Source organism: Heterocephalus glaber, unplaced genomic scaffold (assembly GCF_053883595.1).
Source record: "Heterocephalus glaber isolate CG9 unplaced genomic scaffold, H.glaber_assembly_v1.0 deba00000331, whole genome shotgun sequence".
Classification (NCBI taxonomy): domain Eukaryota; kingdom Metazoa; phylum Chordata; class Mammalia; order Rodentia; family Bathyergidae; genus Heterocephalus; species Heterocephalus glaber.
Genome location: NW_028258142.1, coordinates 39,802,899 through 39,828,013, shown reverse-complemented (window position 1 = coordinate 39,828,013; position 25,115 = coordinate 39,802,899). Strand labels below are relative to the sequence as shown.

The 25,115-nt window shown below is 37.2% G+C and overlaps 1 long non-coding RNA gene across 2 annotated transcripts in view; it reads left to right on the top strand.

Annotated features, from left to right (window-relative positions):
- The first annotated feature begins 770 nt into the window (after nt 1-770).
- Nucleotides 771-25,115, top strand: part of LOC110344042 (uncharacterized) — an 84,548-nt gene continuing 60,203 nt past the window's right edge. The window contains exons 1-2 of one of the 2 annotated variants that reach the window (XR_015443915.1): nt 771-992; nt 18,895-19,034. This is a non-coding gene — a long non-coding RNA (uncharacterized LOC110344042). The remainder of the gene's footprint in view (nt 993-18,894; nt 19,035-25,115) is intronic. The other variant, XR_002386313.2, reaches the window with a different exon arrangement.

Genomic DNA, 25,115 nt, shown 5'->3' with positions numbered 1-25,115 from the left:
CAAATATTCATGAGCATACATGTAACCCTTTAAATGTACATTTGTTTTATAAATAAATAAATAAATATATATATATATATATATATATTTGGATTTACTTTCCCCCTACTTTAGTACAATGAAATATTCTCTAAAATGATCCCTAATAATTCAATACTTACCTGTTTTGTAGTTATCTTTAAATTTTTGTGGTGTTCCTATAAAATGGAATTTCTGCCTTTATCTGCATCTTTCTAAACTACTTAGAATTGTCCTTCAAACTTTCTATGGAAAGTCTTTATAAAAATTTTTACCTGCTCAAAGTTTATCAGTAATAATGGCACTGCCATTATTATATATATTATCACATATATACACTACACGTATTATATACATACACTACACACATTATATACATACACTACACTGAGTTGAGAGATTTCAGGGCCATGATGGAAGGAGACCTTATGAAGACTTCTTCAAGCCCATAAACTCTGTATGTCCCACATGTCTGAATTCCCTCAGAAAGGTTATTATTCTCTGGACTTAGAGAAGCAAAACTTCTTTAAAATGCAAATTTTCACGTCCACTGAGGCAAAAATAGTAGTTTTAGATTGCATCTAAAAAAATTGACCGGTGGAAAAGGAAATAAATATAATTATTATAGGCAACAAAGGTATCCAGGTATTACTGGTAGGGATGGGGGTTCAGGAGAATGTTGCTTAGTATGTTGACCTAGTTCACAATCTAGTTGAATATTAACCACAGTGAAAGGGAATCTGATTTCTGACCAGTGTAGGAGCATGTGCAGAAATCCAGCCACTGATCTAACATCTGTCATGCTGAGGTATGCAGACCAGAGTCCTGGGTTCAACTCTGTTGTGACTTTCTTGCATCTGATCTTTCAAGGACATCTGCACTGAAGCCCTTCCTCGATCCTCCTTTACACATGGCCAGACTCAGTTTCAGCAACACAGAAGGCTGAAGGAATCGAATCCATCTATTCACATATGGTGAGTGACTGACAGAGCTCAATGGACCCTTTGCAGAGCTGTTTACAATTTATCACTGGGAACAGCACTGTGAAAACCATTTTTTGAGCTCCTACCATATGGTAGGCATAGTACATTCAATGAATTGTTTAAATTCAAATCTTGCCAGGTCAGTTCTTTTCTCCATTTTATAGGAGAGGTAACTGAGCCCCAGTATCTCCCTGCTAATAAATGGCACAAATACAAGATTCACAGCCAGTTCTGCTTAGTTCTAAATCTCAGTGTTGCTTCCACTGTATTCAGCTGCTTCTCAGAATGAAACAAAATTTCTAACCTCAGTGAAGGACAAGCAAAGAACATCATTGAAAAAAAGCAGGGCACCTTCAGTGGCCCTCAGTTTAAACCAAGTTGGTAATTGTATAAAGTATTTTATATGTAAAACTAGCCCTGATGGAAAGGGTGCCTACACATGCATACAAGTGAATGTACCTAATACAAATCCATGAATATATGATACGTATTAAACTATGTAATTCAAGTAATTAAAAATAATTTGGAGCTGATTCATAACATATTCAAACCAATGATTTCTTCCTTCCCTGACATTCTATTGTTTCAACCCTAGAGCATTTCTGTGTATACAGATCCCTTGGGCTACCTATACTGGCTATCTTTCTACATAAACCCTTACACTTTAAATGTGGTATAAGATTTAATCCTGAAAATTTAGAACCAAGACAGACAGAAAGAGAAAATGAACAATGGTGACTAAAGAAACAACATAGATAGACCAATACAAGAAAGTAGCGATACTTGCTAGTGCACTAATATCCTCCAATATTGAATATTTTATCTTTCCTTTAAAGTATTAATCAGTAGGGAAATTTTTAGAACTTAAATCCAACCTTCTCTTTTTCAATCCAAGATAAAGGAGGAGCTGCTCTTTTACTCCACCCTCATTGTTACTTTGCTAACATTCCATAACTTGATGGGCATTAACAAATAGCCCAAAATAGTCAACACAGAGATTTCCAGGAAAACTTGGCAAGACGCAAAGTCCCAAGCTTTAAATAAGCAAGAACAATATTAGACTTTCTAGGGTTTTATCCACCCAGTCAGAATATTTTACCATTCATTCGTCATTACATATTCCCTCACTCCAAAATGGCTGCTTGCCATGACAGCCAGCCACAGCTGCCCTGCAATCATTCCCATACACATTGTACCTTTGGCAGGAGGACTGCCATTCTTGTGTAAGGCAGTTATTGGTCTCATGTTTATGATAATTTATCAAATGTCTTGCTGAAATTCTATTTCCTGTGAGGGTATGTAAGAAACTCATAGAATCTTTTCCTTTAGGCAAAAATTAAAAGCTTTGAAATTTCTTGGCCTCATTCAAGAAGGAAGCTTAAGGTAAATCCATTCTTCATGTCTCCTAACAGGATTGGCATCAACCTCAGGGCTGCAGGCATTCCTGATGCCAAGTTTGGCATGATGAATTATTATTTTCTGCAATCTATTGCATAAAATATGTAAAACTGCATTTGGAATTAAGTCATAGTCTAACAGGCATTAGGCCACTCCTCAGCAAGTAACTCCACTGTCACACTCACCATCAATATCTTATACCTAATACTCTCTTGTTGACAAGTCTGATTGTCCCAAGAGGATCTAAATATGAGAAATAAAGAAGGAAAGGAGAGGGGAGATGTCTCAGCTAGAAATGATGACAATAGAACTTTTCAAATAATTATTATCACTCTATATTAAAAATGGGTTAACTAAAGTTAATAAAAAATGAATATTTTATGCAAAGACCACAAAAATGAAAGTTATCCTGTTTGAACTCAGGTCTCACTGGCTTGAAAGATCATGTTGTGTTCATTTCTTATGGAAAATAAGGGAAATAACATTTTATTCAGAGTAAATATCAAGTTGAAGAATCTACACTTTTGTGCAATTGCTTGAGATACAATTTTAAAAGATTTAAAAGACACTCCTCCCTCTGCTATCAAATTATGTTGAAAAAATGCAGTCACATGTACTCATGCAAAAAATGTTAAGCACCAGGTTAGAGAAAGAAGAGCAGCATGAAATAGCCTTTTGTTTAACCAATACAACTGAAACCAACATTAAGATGAACATGTATGAGCAAAACAATGTTTATTGCAGCATCAATTTATAAAGACATACACTCATAGAATCACAAATTGGCAGCTAACCTATTTCCAGAACATGGAAAGATGTTCTCTTAATTGCAAGGCCATATTTTTACCCATGGTACTAAAAATGAACATTGTGAAACTTCTATTCAGTACTATCCAATAAAAATATAATGCAATCTAAAAATGTGAGGCACACACGTAATTTTGCATTTTGTAGTAGGCACATTAAAAAAGTTAAAAGAACCCAGTAAAGCTAATTTTAAAAATATAGTTGTGTTAACTTAAATATCCAAAATATCCAAAATATAATCATTTCAAGACATAATTAATTTTAAAATATGAGATACTTTACATTTTAAATAAATGTAGCATGTACACATTTCATACTGAAAATTTATTTCATTTCAGACTAACCATAGTCCAAGTTCTCAGCAGGCACATGTAGCTAATGACTACTAAGTTGAGGAGCACACCTTTGTACTATGATCCTCAAATAAGAGCTAGAATGAATCTGTGTATACATCTCAGAATAACATTTATTTTTCTCCTTGTAAGTTTAAATAAAAGATCCAGACTCAGCAGAAAGCTAGGGAGCAAGAGGTATTGGGAGGGGATGGCTGAAGAGAGGCTTCAAGGACAAGTACCAGCAGGTGCAATTGGCATCTAAGAGGACATAGGTAATTCGAATTCAGGTAGAATGTTAACACAGATGAGTGAGCTGAAGAAAGAAAATGAGAAGTCTCAGAGCCGAGGCTTCCTGAAATGTGCAAATTTTCATATACCTGAGAGTAGCAGTGAGCCAGGTTGGTGAATGGTCAAGAGCCTTGAATGAAAATACACCTCCAAGAACAATGAAGCAGGAGCTGGGCACATATTTGAGACTAAAGTATAGATCCCAAGGGAGATCTGGCCACTATTAGGGTTAATAAAGTGAAACCATTAGCTATCACCCCCTTTTTGGATGACAAATATTTTTATCCAAAAAACAAAAGAAAACCATCAACAATGACAACAATAAAAATTGCACAGAAACAATGAAAGCAACAAATTAAAAAGTTTGAAAACTACCATCATGAATTAACAGCAAAAGCATGGATTATTTTATAAATGGCATTGAGAATGTGACGTAGAATAACTATAGGCATCAAAATGCTAATGCCTTTTTTAAAAAATAAAACACCACAAAGCTAGAAAAAAATACCAGATTTAAATATTTTTCCAGTGTAATGAAGATTTTTCTAAGCATGAAATTTATGAAAACCATTTGGGGATGTGAGAAACAATCAACAGATTTACACTCCAAATGGGACATTTCTGAAATTTAACACACATTGTAAGTCAAGTCAATAGATAAACAAGAAAACACTAATATAAATATGTTTTTGCAAACCAATAATAAAATGTTAAAAACTCAGTAAAAGGCATACACAGGCATTTTACAAAAAAAAAAAAAAAAGATACAAAAGCAAATGAAGGGCATGAACAGACAATAATCTGGCAAAATTTAAATAAATTTAAAACTGAATTACAATATTCAATCTTGTCAGTAACAATAAAATAAACAACACAAAGATCTGTTCATGTCAAATCCATCTATAGGATGACTATCATAGCATTTTATGAAAAGCAAATTTTAAGAATGAGAGTATCCCATGTGCTATTGAAAGGAAAAATTTTACATTAATATACATCCTTAGAATACTTACCAGCATGTTTTCAATATGTAATGGGTAGGAAGAAAATGAAACCTACAAATACTTATTTGATTTAATTTTCAATGTAAAAGATGGAGAAAAATTCATCTGTACATATAATTTATGTTTGCTAAAAATATGTATTTGTCTTTAGTAGAATATATTATATCCATTATATTTATTAAGAATGCTTATACATGTATTTATATACTTAAAATGAATTATATGTTCACAAACATAAAAATAAAAAACAATTTAGCAACACGTATACACAAAAAAGCTAAAATTTATTTCTCAACTGTCCTAAAACGGATATATATTATTTTTAATAAGCTATTATTGGAAAATCAATTGTAAATACTGGATATATATATTAATATAATACTCTAGGTAATACATTTAATATGAGACAAGAGAATGATAGAACTACTCACAGATCTAATCGATCTTCTCTTGCGGATGATCTCAAACTAAAGAATTTTCGGTTCAAATGAAAAAAACTTTCAACATTCAGGGACAGATTATATGTTAAAACTATACTACTATAATAACCTTGAAGAGGGAGAGCAATGTGAGTTGGAATTACTGGGGTTTGCCTTGTGTTGGAAATTAAATTTGTTCAAGTCCTTGAGTATTTTGTGAAAAATATAGAAGATCAAAGTTTTGTTGTTGTAGAACATCACTGCAAACACAAAATTGTAAAGCAGCTCACGTACAGGGAGCTTCTTTCATATATGTGCAGGGAGTCTATCTTCTCCACGAGGTCTCTTCCTTGTAGAAAGCAATATAAGCCATCTGGTTCCTAGCCTGGAAGTCTTTGGGTCTAAGATGGGAGGTATATCAACCTCCTGGACTTGTAGTTTAGGAACGCTGGCACCAGTGACTAAATTGAGCCCTGTGTAGAATAAAAATTCTAAGGATAAAATCAGCAACAAGTTTAGTTTAGTTAATTTAACTCATTATATACTTAAGTCTCGGCCAAAATCATAGACTATTCAGCCAAAGTCTTAGGCTAAAATCCTTATAACTGAATTCTTGCTGTACAAAAGCTGAGATCACATTATACTAGTAACACTGAACTCTCAGTTTTTGCAAATGTACCCTTATTGAAATGGGCATTCCAGTGAACTTTAATTATCTCACTCTTTATTTCATATGCCATGCCTCTGTTTCTACTCCCTCCCTGTCTCCTGTTTAAGCTTCACTCTCCTGCCCAATCCATTCTTTTTCTTGGAGATTATTTTCTCTTTGCACAGAGGTCTTCTGCCTGCTTCAGGAAGCTAGTATTTGTCTGCTAGATAGAACCTGTGCTGCAATGCAGAGAGTATCCTATGTTAGGGTACAAAATTATCCAGAGGAAAAAAAATCTTCAAAGAACCATATGACTGGAAAAAATAATAATAAAATGACACCATTATTTTCAATAAATCCAGAGTGTAAACCTTACTGTTTGGCCATTCCCAGACAACAGGCCCCTGTATATTAGGTTGCTACAAAACTTTCACAGGAAACAATCCTCTTTCAATTAGTTGCAAAGCAGATTTCAAAGGGAGTGCTCAGCCAACACCAGGGACCTACTCCGGGTTCTCAACCCTTGTAACTTGTTGAATCCTAAGTGAACTCGAATCTCCTCCTGAAGGTGAAATCTGTCTTCTGAGTCCACTGAGCATTTCAGTCCCTTGAAAGTTCTTACAGTGTCTATAAAAATTTCTGCTCTTAATCTTTCTTGTGGTATAAAAAGCACAGCCACGTTCCTCATAACTATTTGATGTCTTATATAAAACCCTTTATAAAATAAAAGAAATCTCCCCAGATAGCCTCAAAAGAAATGCTGCCCTGAGTTGTCTTAAAATGGCCTGCTTATTTAATATGGACACAAAGATAGAGTCAGTGCTCAAAATTCTGGGCTGCCCACGCTGGCTGGCATTGAAGGACATGGTTAAAAACCTGCCCGTTGCTAAAATACTTCTTCTACTCCTTGGGGAGATAGTGTCAAGAGTGAAAGCTGGAAAAGGGAAATTTTGGCTGGCATCCAAAAACAGTTGTAGAAAAGAAGGTTCTCTCGCCAACAGCATTCTGACACGCTTTCTTCAGTTTTGCCATGAAGTTGAAATCTTTCCTCAGGAGAGATGAGTGTATATAGAAGATGGCACAAGCGTGGTGGGCTCAGAAATTTCAAACATGGCCCAGTCTGACATGAAGGAAGGGAAAGGAGAGGGAAGAGGCTACTGAAGTTCTGGAAAGGGCTGTCAAAAATAAGCCATTTCAACAGGTTTATCTTTGAAATGCTTCCACTGCCAAACCCTCCTGAGTGATTTTAAAATAATCTGGGCTCATTCCTTGTATGATTCCATAGGAGGCTGCTTGTTTGCTTGATTTCTGAAAGTTTGGTTCCATCCTATACATAATGATAGGTGTGATCCACATGATTAAAACAATTTTGTATTTATGCAATCAATGATTAGCCCTCAGCACATTAGTATCCAAAGAGCAGCTAAAGCATGCAGTTGCAATTTTTTAAATGTGGCTGGAGGAAAGTAATGGGAAGCAGAAACAAGGAAATATATCTTAAAATCTCCTCGAGTATCAGATGGCAGTGCCTGTACCACAGGAAGAGAGTAACAGGTCCCTGTCATCTCTCAGGCTTACAAAGTCTGTGGTGGCAGTGGAGGTGACAGTGGTAGCCTGTGTATGCACATACCAACATATACAAGCAGACAGAACCCCAAGGGCACAATGAGGAAATAAAACTTTAAAAGAGACACACACGCAAGTGTTTTCTATATGCGAAGTCTATGTGTCTCCAGAGCACAAAATAAAACTTGGCAATTGTCTAACTAATCTCATCAATGGCTTTTACATTAACAACAGAAAATGTGTATTAGACCTTGAACAACAGTATGAATTTAATAAAACTGTCTTTATTTCACATTTTCTTATATTTTAACTATAAGAAAGGGCATAGAATCTAATCTTAACTTTCCTCTGAATAATTGTTAATAAATAAGTAAAGAAATAAAGCAAGTGTACTTGCTAAAGAAGTTGAAAGCTAGTTTCTAAATAAACCAATATAGATATTAAAAGCCACAATGGAAACATAAAATATAATTTTCCTAGTCTTTACAGTGAATTTTAGTCTGATCTTTGTTCTATTGTTAGCTAGTTGTTTATCTTCTTTATGACCAACAATTCCTCTAAATATCAACTTTTTCATGGTAAAATTAAAAAATAGTATCTATTTCTCAGTATTATGTGTTTAAAATGGTACAATGAATGTATCTTTTCCTAACTGTAAAATGCTGCACACATGCATCATGAGTGGTATTAATACCTTTGAGTCATTTCACTCATAACATTGAAGAGAAGTGTTATTTCATAGCTTCTTAAATTTTAATCAGTCTCTAATGCACCAATTTCATGGTCATAAAATATTAGAGCTCAAAGATATCTTTGGAATTGTCATGTTTAAGGCCCAGAGATTTTGTGGCATGCTCAAAGTCAAAGATCAGCATGCATGGAATAGTGGGTTGCAGATACATACATCTGGAATACAGTCTATTGTGAGCTTGCTAAATGTTTTCTTCAATAAGATTTTCTGACTTTTTGCAAAAAATTAGGTTAACAAACCTGGGCTTAAAGAAAATTTCTGGAAACTGAATTTCCTATTTACCCATTAGTCCTTATAATGTAATTTAAAAAAAATCCCATAGAAACAGCAGCCAGAGACAACTTTTAAAGCTATAAATCCAATCATTTTATTCCCTTGTTTAAACCTTTCTACTGACTCTTTCTGCCCTTTGTTACAGAAACTCCTCACTATCTGCTGCAAGACAAACATGCTCCAATTCCTGTTAGCTTAGAAAAACTCATTCCTTTTAAAACATCCTCCTTCTCAATTATGCTTTGGCCACACCTACCTTTTTTCTTTTTCTTTGCAAATTTTGAGATTTAGGCAATGATTTCCTTGTGATTGTTGCATGCACACATTTTGTCATTCATGTCTCAGTTTAAATGTCACTTTGGAGAGATCATGTATGACTTCCCTAGTTGCTTACCCATTTACTTTTGCTCCTGGTGCACACATGGTGAGCAAAAGAGTATCATTTATGGATATTTTGCATGTTTAGTTTCAACCTCTGTCCCTTCAGCATAAGCTCCATCAAAGTAGCATTCATTCTCTTTCTTATATGCCACTGAATTCTAGTATCCATCTAGATGATAGTAACCCTACACAGAGCAGGAGGAACTGAATAACTTGGTGGTGAACAAAAGAATAGATGAATGAATAATAAACTGTACATTTGGTTAAAAAAAAGAAAGATGCTTAGATGATTATCAGAGTCAATCTAATAAAAGAATATAATTTAGACCTGGTTTTAACACTTTGGCAATAAGGACTTTATTGGAAGAAGTGAGTGAAGAAACACTGGTACGTAACAGTCAAGTTAAAGGACACCAAACACCAACTGGTATCAGAATCACACATGATTCTGGTCCTCAACACCAGGTAGATTAACTGTATGAATTAATAAGTAAATGTGTAATAAGGGCCTTCAATATTTTAGACCTATGATTACACAGAAGTGAAGGGTGAAGGAGGCCAAAGATACGTAAGGCACAGTCTCTTACATAAAGTCCATATAATTTACTTTATGATATAAAGAATAAATATATAAATATTGTAAAACAGTGCAAAAGAGGGATAAATATTCAAAACTTAAGTAGTAACAAAGAGAGGTACAATTCATAAAGAGAATATTTTATTCTGTGTCACATAAGTAGAAGGCCAAAATGTGTTACAAAGTCAAGAGAGAAGAGGGTGTTGCCAACTAGTACACACTGAAAAGGTTTTGGTAGAAGGAATCTTACTGAGTCATCTGCATTCATTACTTCCAGCAATCAGGGCTGTTGGATCTCCTGACTTTTATTTAGTCCCAGGTAAAGAAAGGTGGAAAATTACATTCCCCTTGTTCCATCACGCAAAAATATATCCCAAATGACAGATAAAGCCAAGTAGTCATACAGCTTGATTGTGAAAAAGTGAGACACAGGACATTTTTGTTTTCTATGGCTTTTACATTACCTTTTGGGGTTTCCTATGCCACTGGCCATTTTCAAATAGGAGCATGTCAAGGCATTCAGATGTGCTCAAACAGCAAGGGAAGAATTTGACCAAATAAGAATTTAACCAGAAAGATTTTCTAGCTAGAATATGTAAAGTTAAGTTCCCCTGTAATTTTATTCTACAAGACTGAAATTTTTTTACTACAGATTATCTTGATAATGAAATGATAAAGAGATACCATAGAGTATGAATTTAATACTTTTCTTGTAATATTCTTAGCACTTCTCTGGCAGATGAGGCTGAGTTCCACTGTTATCTTCTTGTGGCCAGGAACAAATCATCAGGTCTGAGATGTTACACCCAGCAAAGGACAAGCGCTCACAGTTCTACTGTAAGAGTCCAGCCATGGTGGCTTAGGATGCTCCTGTTGACCCTTTCCCCTCTGTAACTCTGAGTCCTGCCTGCTACACGCAGGCATTCTTTGTTTTTGCTACCCTGTAACTTAGCACTGACCATGGCACATCAAGGTTGCTCGCCAAATATTTGGTAGACATGAGAATGGAGGGATGCTTGGATGCATTTGTAATTTGGTAGATACATTTTTTTCCTAAGTTACAAGCCCCCTTCATGCTAGGGGAAAGGTAATTGAAACACAGACATTGACATGTATGAGACTTGGGTTCATTCATAGATCACTCCAAATAGTTTTTGAGTCCAGCAATAATTAGTATCTACAAACCTCAGATTCTCTCTTTTTAAAAAGTGACATCATAGATTTACTTTCCAAAATTAAGACCAATAAATGATATTGGGTATATAAAAATAAATTACTTTTCATTTCTCTATTATGTGATAGAATTCTTCCACAATGCAACCTTAAAACTGGATTATTGTTTGTTGGTTATTTGACTTGACTTTGCTTTCCTAGGCCTAAGATTGCATTAGAATGTCTGATGATTTTATCTACACCTCATTGGGTTGCTATTTTTCTTTCTAACTTTGACTCTGTTTTGTGTTAAGAAGCCAAGCAAAGTACTACAGTAGATCAACTGTTTTACTGCACACCAATAACAACATACTGCACTTGATATAATATATCACAAATACAGTTGAAAATATTTTCTTTACGTTAGTAAATATTGTCTGTATTATGACACTTACTTTGGAAAAACCTTCCCACTCATCATTGTTTCTTGTTTTCCCAGAACTACAGAATCATGAAGGTGGTTAGGCTATTTATTTATTTTAAAGCTAAGTTTCTTTCACCTCTCACATCTCTCCAATTCCATCATTCTGTGAGTCCAGCTCTCTCTCCTTATCATTTTAACATGGAACCCAGGCTTGGGAACCTTAGAAGAACTCATCACTTGCTGGAGAGGAGCATCCATATCTTGCAGGAACAGAAATGCGATGGACAGCTCATTATCAGGGAAGAAAGGAGTGAGCATAACATTTAGAAAAGCTTCTGTGGCAGGCTCTGTGCAAATCAGAGATTTGTGGAAGTGATCACATTCCTACAGCCTGGCTTTTCTCCACAGCATGCTCTGCTCATTAACTCATTAATCTTTGCACCACCCCTGCAGAGAAGGTAACTATTATTAGCTTGGTTTCGAAGATGGAGAGATAGAACTAAAGTAGAGTGAAGTACAGCAACTTGCCCAAGATCACAGTGGGAGTTGTTGTTGAGAGTGGGATCTGAGCCCAGAAGCCTTGTCTCCCCAGTGTCTGCTCCAAGTCTGAGACACCTCCCACTCTACCCATTAGCATAGCGGTTAAGGGAAGCTGTCATTTTATTTCTTGGAGTCGCGTTCACCTAAGCTTCTGAACTCTCCTGAACACACATACAGTTGAGTTGTTCTAACATTTACACTGCCAAACGTCTGCATAATTCTTCCCTTTTCCTTGCCTAGCTGTCAGCAGCTGCCCTACCTGACAAAATGCACCCACTTGGTCAGGAAAATATATTTTGGAAAAAAATACACTGTTACTTTTCTTCCCAGTGCTACAAAAGAGACATGATATTGTCACTCAGTGAAACCACACATTTTTTTTTCAAAAAGAAAGGCATATTATGCTATTATTATGCACTGCCCCTTCTGTGTATGCCACCCCGGAGTGCAAATGACATTTTGGTTTGTTACTGTAAAGCTGCAGATGAAAATAATCTGACAGTGGACACGTTTTGCCTGTTTCAATTGAAACCCCCTCCTTTAACTTCCAGATAACTATGGAAGGAAAGTTCAGGCAGAAGAGGAATATGGGTGAAGTTCAGCATGATCTTCTCAGTGTGCTGGACTCGGGGTTACCCCAAAGCTACAAGGAGTCTCAGGGCTGTAGTTATGTGGCCGAGGAAATGTAAACACAGAGAAGTGAACTGGCCCCTGGCCACTCAACTCCAACCTGAGCTAGGACTTGAACTGCTTCTGTCTCACTCTAAATCATGTTGAATCTATAGATGAGAATACTAATGTATTAATGATATTTACTCTTACTTCACCTCAAGTTGCCTAGTAGTATCTCCATTTTTGATAAAAGGAAGTTTTACCTTAAAAATTATTTGCTAATCGTGAGAAGATAATTATTCTGGTTTCTTGGGATTTCATTTTTATGCCCTGAGTTGACTATCAAGTCAGACTTTGATAATTGTTATTTTCAAAGTAGACACACAGTGCTCTGTGAGTGAGTTATTCTACATGGGCTGTTGAATAAAAGCTTCTGGGGTTGCTTACTTGTGGGGAGCTTAGTGATAGAGTCTCTTTGAATCAAAGTATCCAAGTAGACAAGTGTACTGATTAGCTAACTTGTGCTAAGCCACATGATAGTTTCTCTCTCCACCTGCAGATGCTGAAACTAAGCTCAGACTGTCAGTATGCCTTGTGAAGTCTCTAAGCAAGCGAGTGACCAGGCTAAGGGTGGTTGAGCCAGAGTTCTAACATCCCAGCATAATTGTCACCAAGTATCATAGATCTGTCTCCTACAACAACCTAAACTTGCTGTACATGTGCCATCCCATTCTAAACTTCTTATTTTTTCTTCCTCCTCCCTTTGCTTCACAGATAAGCTCATTTGGAAAGGAAGGATAATCAATGGCTGCTGAAAAATTGCTTTTAACTCCACATTTACTCTTTGGTCAAAAAAAATTAACAAATGAATTTTTTTAAGAATTTTTATTTAAACATAATTCAGGACTATTTACCTTCCTATCTGTACTGTTGAGTACTTAAATATGAAAGAAACACTAACATAGTCACTATTAAGAAATTTTCCCGAGCATCTGAAACGCTCCCACTCTACCCTTTCCTTTTCTGATAAAATAACCATTATCCTGACCAAAAGAATAACCTCCCTCTTTTCCTGTTCAAAAAATTAAAGCTGAAAAATGTAGTAAAATTATAACAAATTATACTACACAATTGTGACAATATTTAAAAAATAAAGCAATATCTTTTAAAGAAATAAAAGGAATTTAATGACTTTAGTAATGTAAATTCAACAGCATCTCTGAACCTAAAACACTTCAGCAACTTTCCATTATTTTAAACATTTTCAAATGTTTCATTATTCTAACCCAGAATCTGGCAGTGACCACTTCTCTGACTTGACGTCAATACCTGCTCCTCCTTGGATTCTCTGCCTTCCAAAACACTAACTTCAGCCAGCTTCTAAGCAGACCAAGCTCACTTGTGTCTTCAGACCTTTTCTAAACCACTTCCTCAGGACCTTCACATTGCTGAGACCTCCTCACTCAGTTCAACTTTCCTTCCCAGAGGAGTCCTTCCTCCAATCCCATCTAAATTAGCAACAATTCACCTTGTTAGGTTTCATGGTATTTGTCATTAACATTTTGCTCTTGATTTACTCATGTGTTTCATTATGTCTGTCCCCTCTAGAACATAATTTCTATGATACAAAGGGCCACCTCTCTTCTTTGATACTGTCTCTAGCAACCAAAAAGATGCATAGCATATAACAGAAGCTGAATAAATAGCAGCTGAATGCATTGGTGAAAAAGCACACTGTTCATTACCCAGGCAAGGGCTGTGCACCAATAGTGCATGTTTCATAGCAGAGTTATGAATTTGTGATTGAGAGCTGGTTAGTGGGAAGAAACAGATAATGAAGAGAAGGAAGAAAACCTAGACACAAGACACCTTGCTCCAGAGGCTTCGACACTGACTCTCCTCTTAGGGCTGAAATTCATGTACAGAAAGTGATCAATTTTACCTACTTCTTAAGATTTTCCACTCCACTTCACCTCCTTGATCATGGAAAGAAGCTTTCAATTAAACCATCCCCTACCTGTTCTAACCTCCCTCACACACCAGTAACAGAAAAAAAAGGCAGAGCTAAGGAGCAGGAGAGGAATGGAGAACTCAGCTCCAGTGACCTGGGGCTTTTAGAGATTCATCCCCTCTGTATCCAGACCTAAATCATGCCACACCCATTACCCACCTGTGTTATCAATGGACCACAGGTCCCATTCAGGGTCAGGTGACCTTGTGAAGCAGAAATAATATGTCACAAAGATACGGTGTAATAAAAGATGTGTGCAAAGCTTGGCTGCCAAGCCAGCTTTTCTAAATAACATTCTGATTGCATTCAATGCCTCAGCAACCCCTCTATTCTTGCTGCCCAGGCACTCTGTAGCCAATATATGCACTGGATGATGAAAAGCCCAGGGACCCATCGGGCAAAAGCCAAGTCACATATCAGCAGCATCGGCATAAGGGCACACAAACAATCCTTTTAAATATTTAGATATGTAGGGTTCCAAGCATGACACACACTCATCTAAAAATGTACTTCTATTAAATAGAAAACTTGAGATTATAAACCAGTATCAGGTTATGCCTGTTAAAGGGAATGAGTCTGAGAAGGATTTGTTGCATATTGACCTATGGGATTGAAATCATCACCATCAAATCACATGCTGGCCTGGGACTGGACTCAATGAATCATAGAATTAATCCCATACATTTACATCTTGTGTTGGTAGTTGCTGTTGTTTTTGCAAATTGCTTTCACAAGGACTTTGTTGTTTCATGCTCAAATCAAAAACTCAAGGAGATAAATTCATTACTAATTATTTTTATGCATCTACTCTGGACAAAAGTCTAGATTATACACTAAGGGGAAAAAGAAAGAATAGCCCTGAAATGGAAAAAGAAGGCACATGTGAAAATGGACAGATATTACCTTTTGAGAGAAGCTATAATGGAATAAGCATCAGGTGCATATCTAAGATAAAAGTAGAGTTTAACAGCCAGAACAAGCATTTGTTTTATCCCTCTTATCATCAAGAAACAGTCCTAGGTCTGAAGTTTAAAACTAACCGCACACAGTTGTTCAGAGCATAAATTGGGAGATAGAGCACTCTAAGCAGAATAATTGTAAGTATCTTGTTATATGTGAATGACCACTGGGTGATCCAAAATATGAAGAAGTAAAAGTTTGGAAAAGTTACTCTAATCGGTGTTATAGGATTGAAATTTGGGGTAATATTTAAGGGAAGGGTTATATAGATGAAAATGTAAATGTGAAATCTGTACATGTGAGAATTTTTTTTCAATTGATATTTTATTTTTCACATGGAGAATGGTGTGCATTCTCAAGTATTACAAAGCTACCCAATTCGACCCCAAAAGTAGTACACTCTCCCCTATTGCAAAATTCTGCCTCCAAGTAAAGGACATGGTCTGTTTATCCATTCACTAAACAGGGACCCAATACATAGAGGTAGAAAGCTTCTCTTAAAAGTGTCAGAAGACTGACATGTGTGTGACAAGATGGTCCACTTAGGGAGACCATGTGCTGAAGGCTTTAAGGAAATGATTAGATCATGAGGTAATTAAGCTCATAAATGGATTAATCCATTAATGTCCCCCTAACTGAATGGGGTATTAGGAAATAGGGCCCAGATGAAGAGAGCAAATCAGGAGGGTGTTCACTTGGGGACTCTACCTTGGACCTTTCTCCCCAAAATATTTCTTCTGTCTTTTCTATTTCTTATCCCCCCCTCCTCCCCTCCTCAAACCACTCTCCTCTTCCTCCACCCTTCCATTTTCCCTCCCTCTCCCTCCTCACACCACTCCTCTTTCCTGGCTGCCATGTGGCAATTTTCTTCCATTTCCCTTCCACCATAAAGTTCTTCTTGACTTCAAGCCTAGAGTGATGCAATCAGCCAAATATGGACTAAAACTTTTGATTCTGAAACCATGAGACAAAATAAACCATTCCTCTTTTAAATTGTTTTTCTTACGTATTTTGTCACAGTAATGAAAAGCTGACTAATACGAGGAGGTCTGCAGAAGTTGCTTGGAGCACATATGATACTCTGAAAAGAAAACATCTCAGCTAATTTAGAGCACCTGTAGTAGTTAGCAAGGAATATCATGAAGCAAGGGCCTTTCTCATAGAAGATTCAGAAGAAAGACTTGCAAGTGTAAAGCAGGCCACCTTCAAACTGTTAGCAATGACTGCCCGGGACACATAGGATAGCATTGTACTTATCTCTGTGCCTTGATGCAGTAGTGAGGAAGGAAGATCGTGATGTGCATCCTCACCAAAAAGGACCATTTCTAGAGTTCAGAAGGGATCATTAATTCAGAGCAGAGGAAGTTTGATCATAGGTCAGGGACCATCATGGTGGAATAGAAATTTGGGACAGCAAAATTAGCCCCAGGGTACAGTAAATGATTACTCCTTTGTAGCATGACATTTTGCTTCTCTACTTTTGTGCTCTTTTCAACAGATCCATCATGAAACAGATAAAATGAGAGAAGCAGAGTGCTTACACAAAATAAAATTGTTATCAAGGAAAAGAACTTCAATATCCCCTTTACCTTACTTGATCTTAGTAGATTTAAAACTCATTGATTTTTGAGGTCACATATCTCTTGCAGATAACATTTTTGACATATGGAATCAGGTAACAGTTGCCTAGACCCAAGGTGGGGATGTTTTACACAGGATAATGGTGCCAGCTACATGAAAATTCAGAATTCCTCTAGGACAAATTGATCTTGAACACCTGATGGTCTAAGTCTATCACAAGACACATCCTTTGGAATCGTACCCTTGGCCAATGAAATTTATCAGAATATGACCCATGCCTGGTGTTATGGTTTAGATCTAAAATGTCCCCCCAAAGCTTTTGTGTTCAAACTGTGGGTTTTTGGAAGGTGATTGGATCATATGGTTTCTAATTTCATCATACACCAATGAATAGATATGCTAATGAGATCATAATTTGATGGCATTATTGGGAAGTAATTGAAACAGGAGGTGCCAAGTAGTTGAAGGGAGTGAATCATGGAGATGTGAGATGACTTTGGGGACCATACCCGGTCCCCAGCCCTTTCCCATCTTGAGTCTTTTTCTCTCTGCTTTCTGACTGCCATGAAGTGAGCAGCTTTTCTCTGCAAGGCCCTTCCACCATAACATTCTGCCTTGCCTTATGCCCACAGCAATGGATCCAGTTGACCACGGACTGAAACTTCTAGTCATGAGCCAAAATAAATTTTTTGTCCTTTAAATTGTTTATGTCAGGTATTTTGTCACAGGAGTGGAAAGCTGACTAACACAACTGTCAGTCAATACAAACTTGCTCTTGTCTTTTTTCTGCAAGCAGCTTGTTCTCTCTCTTGATCTTTGCTGACTCCTTTCAGCTGAAGTCTCACTTAAGGAGGAGTGCCCCAATCCCCATCAAGGTTCACCTGTTAACAGTCTGTGTGCTTGTCCTGTTTGGTGCAATCTCATTTCTATTGTTCCTATGCCAAAAGATCCTGATGTCCAGTATCACATCTACCCACAGGTGTGTATCATAAAGACTGTGCCTGAAGAAAGATCCTCAGGGTCCCTGAAGCTGTGAGCAAAGCATGTTTCTGAGCGGTCCCTGTCCTGGCCAACCAGAACTCCTCAGGTTGTCTGGAATACACTGATCCTTCTGTGTCTTCCAGGCCTCGCACTTGTTCACACTCACCTGGGCTCAGGAGATGCTACTCCTCAGGCTCTACCCAAGTTCAAAGAAGAGTAAAAACCTATCTGGGAATTAACAATCATAAAATTGAGATTGATATTAAGTCTCACATTTAGGTGCATTTATACAGAATTTTGTGTTCCTCTTTTATCTTCTGTCCTGTTTTCTTTGATGAATCTTGAATATATATGAAGGCTTGGTCAAAAATATTAGGAGGAAATATCTTAGATTTCATTGAATTAGTTTTGTTCAAAGTAAGTAAAAAGATAATGTTAATCTAAAGCAATACTGTGAAATAAAAGAAAACCATTTATAGCTCTACCTAAACGTCATGGACAATTATTCACCAGGTCTTTCTCTGAAAAGAAATCCTCAGATAATCTCATCTCTTATTTTAAGATACCCAGAATTAAGAAGAATTCATGTGAATACAAATGGTACTTTTACTGTGCCCTGCTATAATGTTAAAGAATGGAGCTGCCACATGGATACTAAAAGCAAAGGAAATAAAATTAGGAAAAGTCTAGGCCACCAATTTAGCAATGTGTCACTGAAGGAATCCTGCATCGAAAATGAGAAGTAATGGACTCAGGATGAGATTCCCCACTTTCCAGCCACAAGCTCTCAAGATCTTTACCCTTTCAGCTGTTAAATGGGCCCAACCAGCACCACCAGCACACCTGTGCAGTCCACCTCCTGGGACTGTTGTGCGCTTAGGAGGGGCACCTGACACAGCCAATCCCTAAGCCATGGTAAGAAAACACAAAAACAAATTTAAGAAGTGAATAATGTATAAAGAGTCAAAACATAGCTGTGGAAGAGTGTGGCCTTTCAGGTCAGAGAAACTAGAACTCAGAAGCAGGTTGCCATAGGGATAAGTCATGGATTTCTCAAATCTCATTAAATGAGAGTACATGGCACAGGCCTAGCACAGGTTGTAGATGGAGGTAAATAAAATGTTTATTTCCTTTTGCTTCAAAATAACTCATCATCCAGGACCTTCTACTTTTCTCTGATGTAGGTATACACTTACTGAAAATCTGTACTCAGAAACGTGCCTCCCATCTCACTCTGAATGGATTTTCTGTTGAAATGCCTCCAAGACAACAAAACGCTGCCATTGAAGCTTTAGACAAAAAATAAAAGAAGGAGCCACCAAAAGTAAGAACTGATGTTTATTTTTTTGTGTAAATTTGAATGTGGATGGGTGTGTATGTGGATGCATGTGTGTGTGTTTCATTGGTTCAGGACAGTGTGTCCAAATAAAAAATTAGATGGAAGGGAGAAGATCAGTATACAGCAGTGTGCAAATGATTGGAGTGTGTGGAGGGGCCCCAGCTACACATACAGTGTAGTTGTCACTATTAGGCCAAGACCCCACTTGGTAACAGAGCACAGCCCAGAGCCACACAGGATACCTGCTGACTGAGAAATGGTGCTGGGTTAAACACAAAGACAAAACTGAGAATTGTGCGTCATTTTTACCTGCATGGAAGAAAACAACTTCCAAAGTTGACATTGTAGGAAATAATGTTTCCCTTTTCTCAAACTGGTTTTCATTCTTTCTTGTTTGAGATTTTTCTGTTAATGAGTTAGTCACCCAAGTAAAAAAGCAGAAAAGTCAACACTGCTACTGTTTTCAAATTACAACAAGGACTATGGCTGTTAGTGATCCTTGATCAGTCCTATTACACTGCAGTGATTGTATTCCATACACTTCCTTTTCACCGGGAAATCTTTAAATTGCAAGATGTGCTGAGATGGGTGGATGGATGGATGGATAGATAGATAGATAGATAGATAGATAGATAGATAGATAGATAGATTCAAAACTTTGTTTATAAACACAGAAATGTGGTATACAAATTTAAGATTTAGTTCTCCCAAGTCCCCAGAGTCCCGGGCCTGACTCTCCTGATGACGCAGAAGGTTGTGGAAGAATCAGATAGAGACCGAAAGTGTAGAAGCAAAGTTGTACTTTTATTCAGCAAGCATGCAAGAGTACAGCTGCCTTCTCGCAGAGAGCCAGGCTGGGGTGACCAAAACGGAGGCACCATTGAAGGGGGGCTCAAGATGCTGGTTTTATAGTAGTTGGGGGCCTATCCTGCCTCTGGGCTGAGGGCACCGCCACTTGATTGGTTAATGATTAACTTAGCTGATTACTAGGGACAACAGGGAAGGATCTTTTCAGGGGCCATTTACATATTAGGGCCAAGGTTCTTTTTCCTTTTGATCTTAGCAAACCAAGCTTTGCAGTGTACAGCATGAAGAGGAGGTGCAGCCTCAGCAGACTGTCAGCTTTTTATGGGTGGTTAAGCCTGTTCTGTCAGCTATCTGAAGTCCTTTGGGGGGGGACTTGTCTCTCCCTGCCTAGGGGTCTCTATCCCTACAGGGCTATAGGCTTTTCTATTACATGGAAACTCAGGTTATGGAACTCCAAGTCATGAGCTCACTTCCTTGGCAACATCTTCAAACAGAACATGGAACCCTTGATTTTTTGGTTGGTTTGTTTTTTGTATTAAATTATTTTATTGGTACATTGTAGGTATACAACACAATTACATTTCTCATTGGGAATTGTACCTTTACATAATGCATCTTGGTTCTTATTTTTTACCCATTCCTAGCCCTCCCTTCACACCCTCCACCTTCCCCATTTACAAAGACTTTATTTCCATTTTTTCCATTTCTCAGCATTTTTCCTTTCCCTTCTTTCCTTTCCCCCACCCCTCCCACTACCCCTACCCCTTTGGACCTTTTCTTCCTATTTTATATTTTCCATTATTCATTCTAATCATTGGTACATTTTAGGTATACAATATAATGACATTCATCATTGGACATTTGCACCTTTACATAGTTTCTCTTGGTTCTTATTTTTCACCCTTGCCCAGCCCTCCCTTCAACCCCTCCAGTCCTCCCTATTTACAAAGATTTTCTTCCTATTTTTCCATTTTCTCATATTAATCCCATTCCCTTCTATCCTTTCCCCTAGACCTCCCACTTCCTTCCCCTTTGTCCCTTTTCTTCCTATTTCACATTACCTATTATACATTTAGTCCTTATTGACACTTTCAGTTTCTCACACCAGAGAAACTATTTGGTATTTACACATCTGTGTCCTATTTATTTCACTTAAGAGTATTGCCACAATGTGCATCCACTTAGCTATAAATGTCTCTAATTTCTCATTTTTTATGGCTGAGAAGTACTCCATTTTATTAAAAAACCCACATTTTTTTTAACCAGTCTCCAGTTGATGGGCATTTGGGCTGCTTCCAAGTTTTAGCTATTACAAACTGTGCTGCTATGAACATGGGTTCACATATATCACTGTGGTATGATTCTTTTAATTCTTTGGGGAAGATACCCAGCAGTGGAATAGCGGGGTCAAATGGGACTTCCAGTCCTAGTTCTTTCAGGTTTCTCCATACTGATTTCCACAGTGGTTGCAACAGTCTACACTCCCACCAGCTGTGGAGCAGGGTTCCTCTTTCCCCACAGCCCCGCCAGCATTTGTTATTGGTTGATTTCATCACAGCAGCCATTCTTTCTGGAGTGAAGTGAAATGTCAGTGTTGTTTTCATTTGCATCTCTCAAATGACCAGTGATGTTGAACATTTTTTCATGTATTTATTTGCTATTTCTACTTCTTTGTCTGAGAAATGTCTGTTCATTTCAGGTGCCCATATTTCGATTAGGTCTGTAAATTTGGGAGGTCTGATCTTTTTAAGTTCTTTATATACTTGAGATAGTAGACCTTTGTCTGAGGAAGAGAAGGTGAAGATTTTTTCCCACATTGTGGGTTGTCTCTTCACACTACTGATGGTTCTCTTGCTGTGCAGAAGGCTTTTAATAAGAAGAGATCCCACTTGTTCATTGTTTGTGCTAGTTCATGGGCAACTGAGGTTTTGTTCATAAAATTTTTTCCTACACTGATGTCTTCAAGGGTTCTACCTAACCTCTGTTCCAACTGGTTCAGAGTTTCTATTTTAATATTTAGATGTTTAATCCATTTTGATTTTAGTTTACTGTATGGTGAGAGATACAGGTCTAGTTTTAATCTTTGGGAACTTGAAGCCCAATTTTTCCAGCACCATTTATTAAAGAGCCTATCTTTCCTCCAGTGAGGGTGTTTGGCTCCTTTGTTGAAGATGAGATGGCTGAGTGTGTCTGGAGGTGTTTCAGCATCTTCTAATCTGTTCCACTGTTTCTCAGGTCTGTTTCTTTGCCAGTACCATGCCGTTTTTATCACAGTAGCTTTGTAGTAGAGTTGCAGGTTGGGGATTGTGATACCCCCTGCCATGTCTCTGTTACCTAGAATTGCTTTCGCTATTCTGGGTCTCTTCTTGCTCCAAATGAATTTTTGGATTGTTTTCTCAAGGTCTATGAAGTATGCAGCTGGGATCTCAGTTGGAATTGCATTAAATCTATATAGCAGTTTTGGAAGTATGGCCATTTTCACTATATTAATCCTTCCTACTCAGGAACAGGGGATGTCTGTCCATTTTCTGATATCATCTTCAATCTCTCTTTTCAGAGTGCCATAGTTTTCAGAGAAGAGGTCTTTGATTTCTTTAGTTAGGATGATTCCTAGGTATTTCAGTTTTTTAGATGCTATTGTGAAAGGAATTACTTGCCCTATTTCTCTCTCAGTGAGTCTGTCATTGGTGTAGAGAAAAGCTATTGATTTTTGTGTGTTGACCTTATAACCAGCTACTTGACTGAATTTGGTTATTAAGTCTAGAAGACTCTTGGTGGAGTCCTTGGGGTCTTCTATATAGAGTATCATGTCATCTGCAAATAATGACAATTTGACTTCTTCATTACCTATCTTTATTCCTTTTATTTCTTTCTCTTTTCTAATTGCCATGGCTAATGTTTCCAGAAGTATATTGAACAAGAGTGGTGATAGTGGACATCCTTGTCTTGTTTCTGATTTGAGTGTGAAGGATTTCAGTTTTTTACCATTTAGTATGATACTGGCTGTTGCTTTTTCATAGATGGCTTCTATCAGTTTGAGGTAGAGATCATCTATTCCAATTTTTTGTAGGGTTTTTATCATAAATGCATGTTGGATTTTGTCAAATGCTTTTTCTGCATCTATGGAGATAATCATATGGTTTTTGTCCTTGGCTCTATTGATATAGTGTATTACATTGATTGATTTTCGTATATTGAACCATCCCTGCATCCCTGGGATGAATCCCACTTGATCAGGGTGTATGATCTTCTTGATGATCTTCTGCATTCTGTTTGCCAGTATCTTCTTAAGGAGTTTTGCATCTATGTTCATTAGTGGGATTGGCCTATAGTTCTCTTTTTCAGTTGGGTCTTTCTCTGCTTTGGGGATCAAGGTGATGCTTGCTTCCAGGAATGAATTTGGGAGTATTGCTTCCCTTTCAATTTCTCTGAAGAGTTTAAATAGTAGTGGCAGCAGTTCCTCTCTAAATGTCTTGTAGAATTCAGCAGTGAAGCCCTCAGGGCTGGGGCATTTCTTAGTTGATACATTTTTAATTAGATTTTCAATTTCATTGGTTGATATTGGGTTGTTCAGAATTTTTAGGTCTTCTTCATTCAACTTTGGTATTTCATATGTATCAAGGAATCTGTCCACTTCTTCTGTGTTGTCCATCTTATTGGCATATAGGTTCTGGAAGTAGGTATTGATGATCCTCTGGATTTCTGCTGGGTCTGTTGTCATTTCACCCTTTTCATTCCTAATTGCATGGATTTGGGACTTTTCTTTCCTTTTTCTGACAAAGTTGGCTAAAGGTTTGTCAATTTTGTTGATTCTTTCGAAAAACCAACTCTTGGCTTCATTGATTTTTTATGTCGTTCTCTTAGTCTCCATTGCATTGATTTCTCCTATGATCTTTATAATTTCCTCACTTGTATGAGCTTTGGGGTTATCCTGCTCTTCTTTTTCTAGAAGCTTGAGGTTCAGCATCAGGTTGTTTAATTGGGCTCATTCTGTTTTCCTAATTTGCATATTCACTGCTATGAATTTCCCTCGTAAGACTGGTTTCATTGTGTCCCATAGATTCTGATATGTTGTATTGTCATTGTCATTTAATTGAAGGAACTGTCTGATTTCTTCTTTAATTTCCTCTGTGACCCATTGGTTATTCAGAAGTGTGTTGTTCAATTTCCACGAGTTTATGAAAGTTTTTGAGTTTCTTTTGCTATGGATTTCTAATTTCATCGCACTATGGTCTGATAATATACAGGGGATAACTTCAATTCCTTTGCACTTACTTAAACATGTTCTATGTGTGAGTATGTGGTCTGTTTTGGAGAATGACCCATGTGCAGCTGAGAAGATTGTGTATTCTGATTTTGTGGGGTGGAAGACTCTGTAAACATCTTTTAAGTTCATTTGTTCAAGAGTTTGATTGAGTTCTTGTATTTCATTACTTATTTTTAGTCTAGTTGATCTATCTATTTGTGACAGTGGGGTGTTGAGGTCCCCCACTACAATTGTATTAGTGCATACATGACTTTTCATGTCCATTAGTATTTTTTTATATAGTTGGGTGCACTAGTGTTTGGTGCATAGATATTTATGATTGTCATCTCTTCCTCTTGGATTCTTCCCTTTAAAAGGATGTAGTGTCCTTCTTTGTCTCTCTTAATCAGTGTTGGTTTGAAATCTACTTGACCTCCCAACAGGATAGCTACTCCTGCTTTTCTTCGGGTTCCTGTCTCATGGAGTATTGTTTTCCACCCTTTAATTTTCAGTCTATAAGTTTCCTTTTGAATTAAGTGTGTTTCTTGTATGCAGCATATTGTTGGATTTTGCTTCTTGACCCATTCTGTCAGTGTATTTCTTTTGATTGGTGAATTGAGACCATTAACGTTGATGGTTATAACTGAAATGTATTGACTTGTCATTGCCATGACTTTTTCTTTTTGTTGGGTTCTCCCCCTTTGCATTTAATTTCTTGTCATGCTAGATGGGTTCATTCTGCTTTGCTTCCTGGGGTTGTGATCCTCAATATCTGTCCCTAGGATATTGTGTAAAATTCTTTGGAGTGCTGATTTGGTATTCACAAAGTTCCTAAGATGCTCTTTGTCATGAAAGTATCTTATTTCTCCATCTATTTTGAAAGATAGTTTTGCAGGGTGCATCAATCTGGGTTGGAGGCTGTTTTCTTTTAGGGCTTGGAATATGTCACTCCAAGCTCTTCTTGTCTTGATGGTTTGTGTTGAGAAGTCTGCTGTGACTCTGATGGGCTCTCC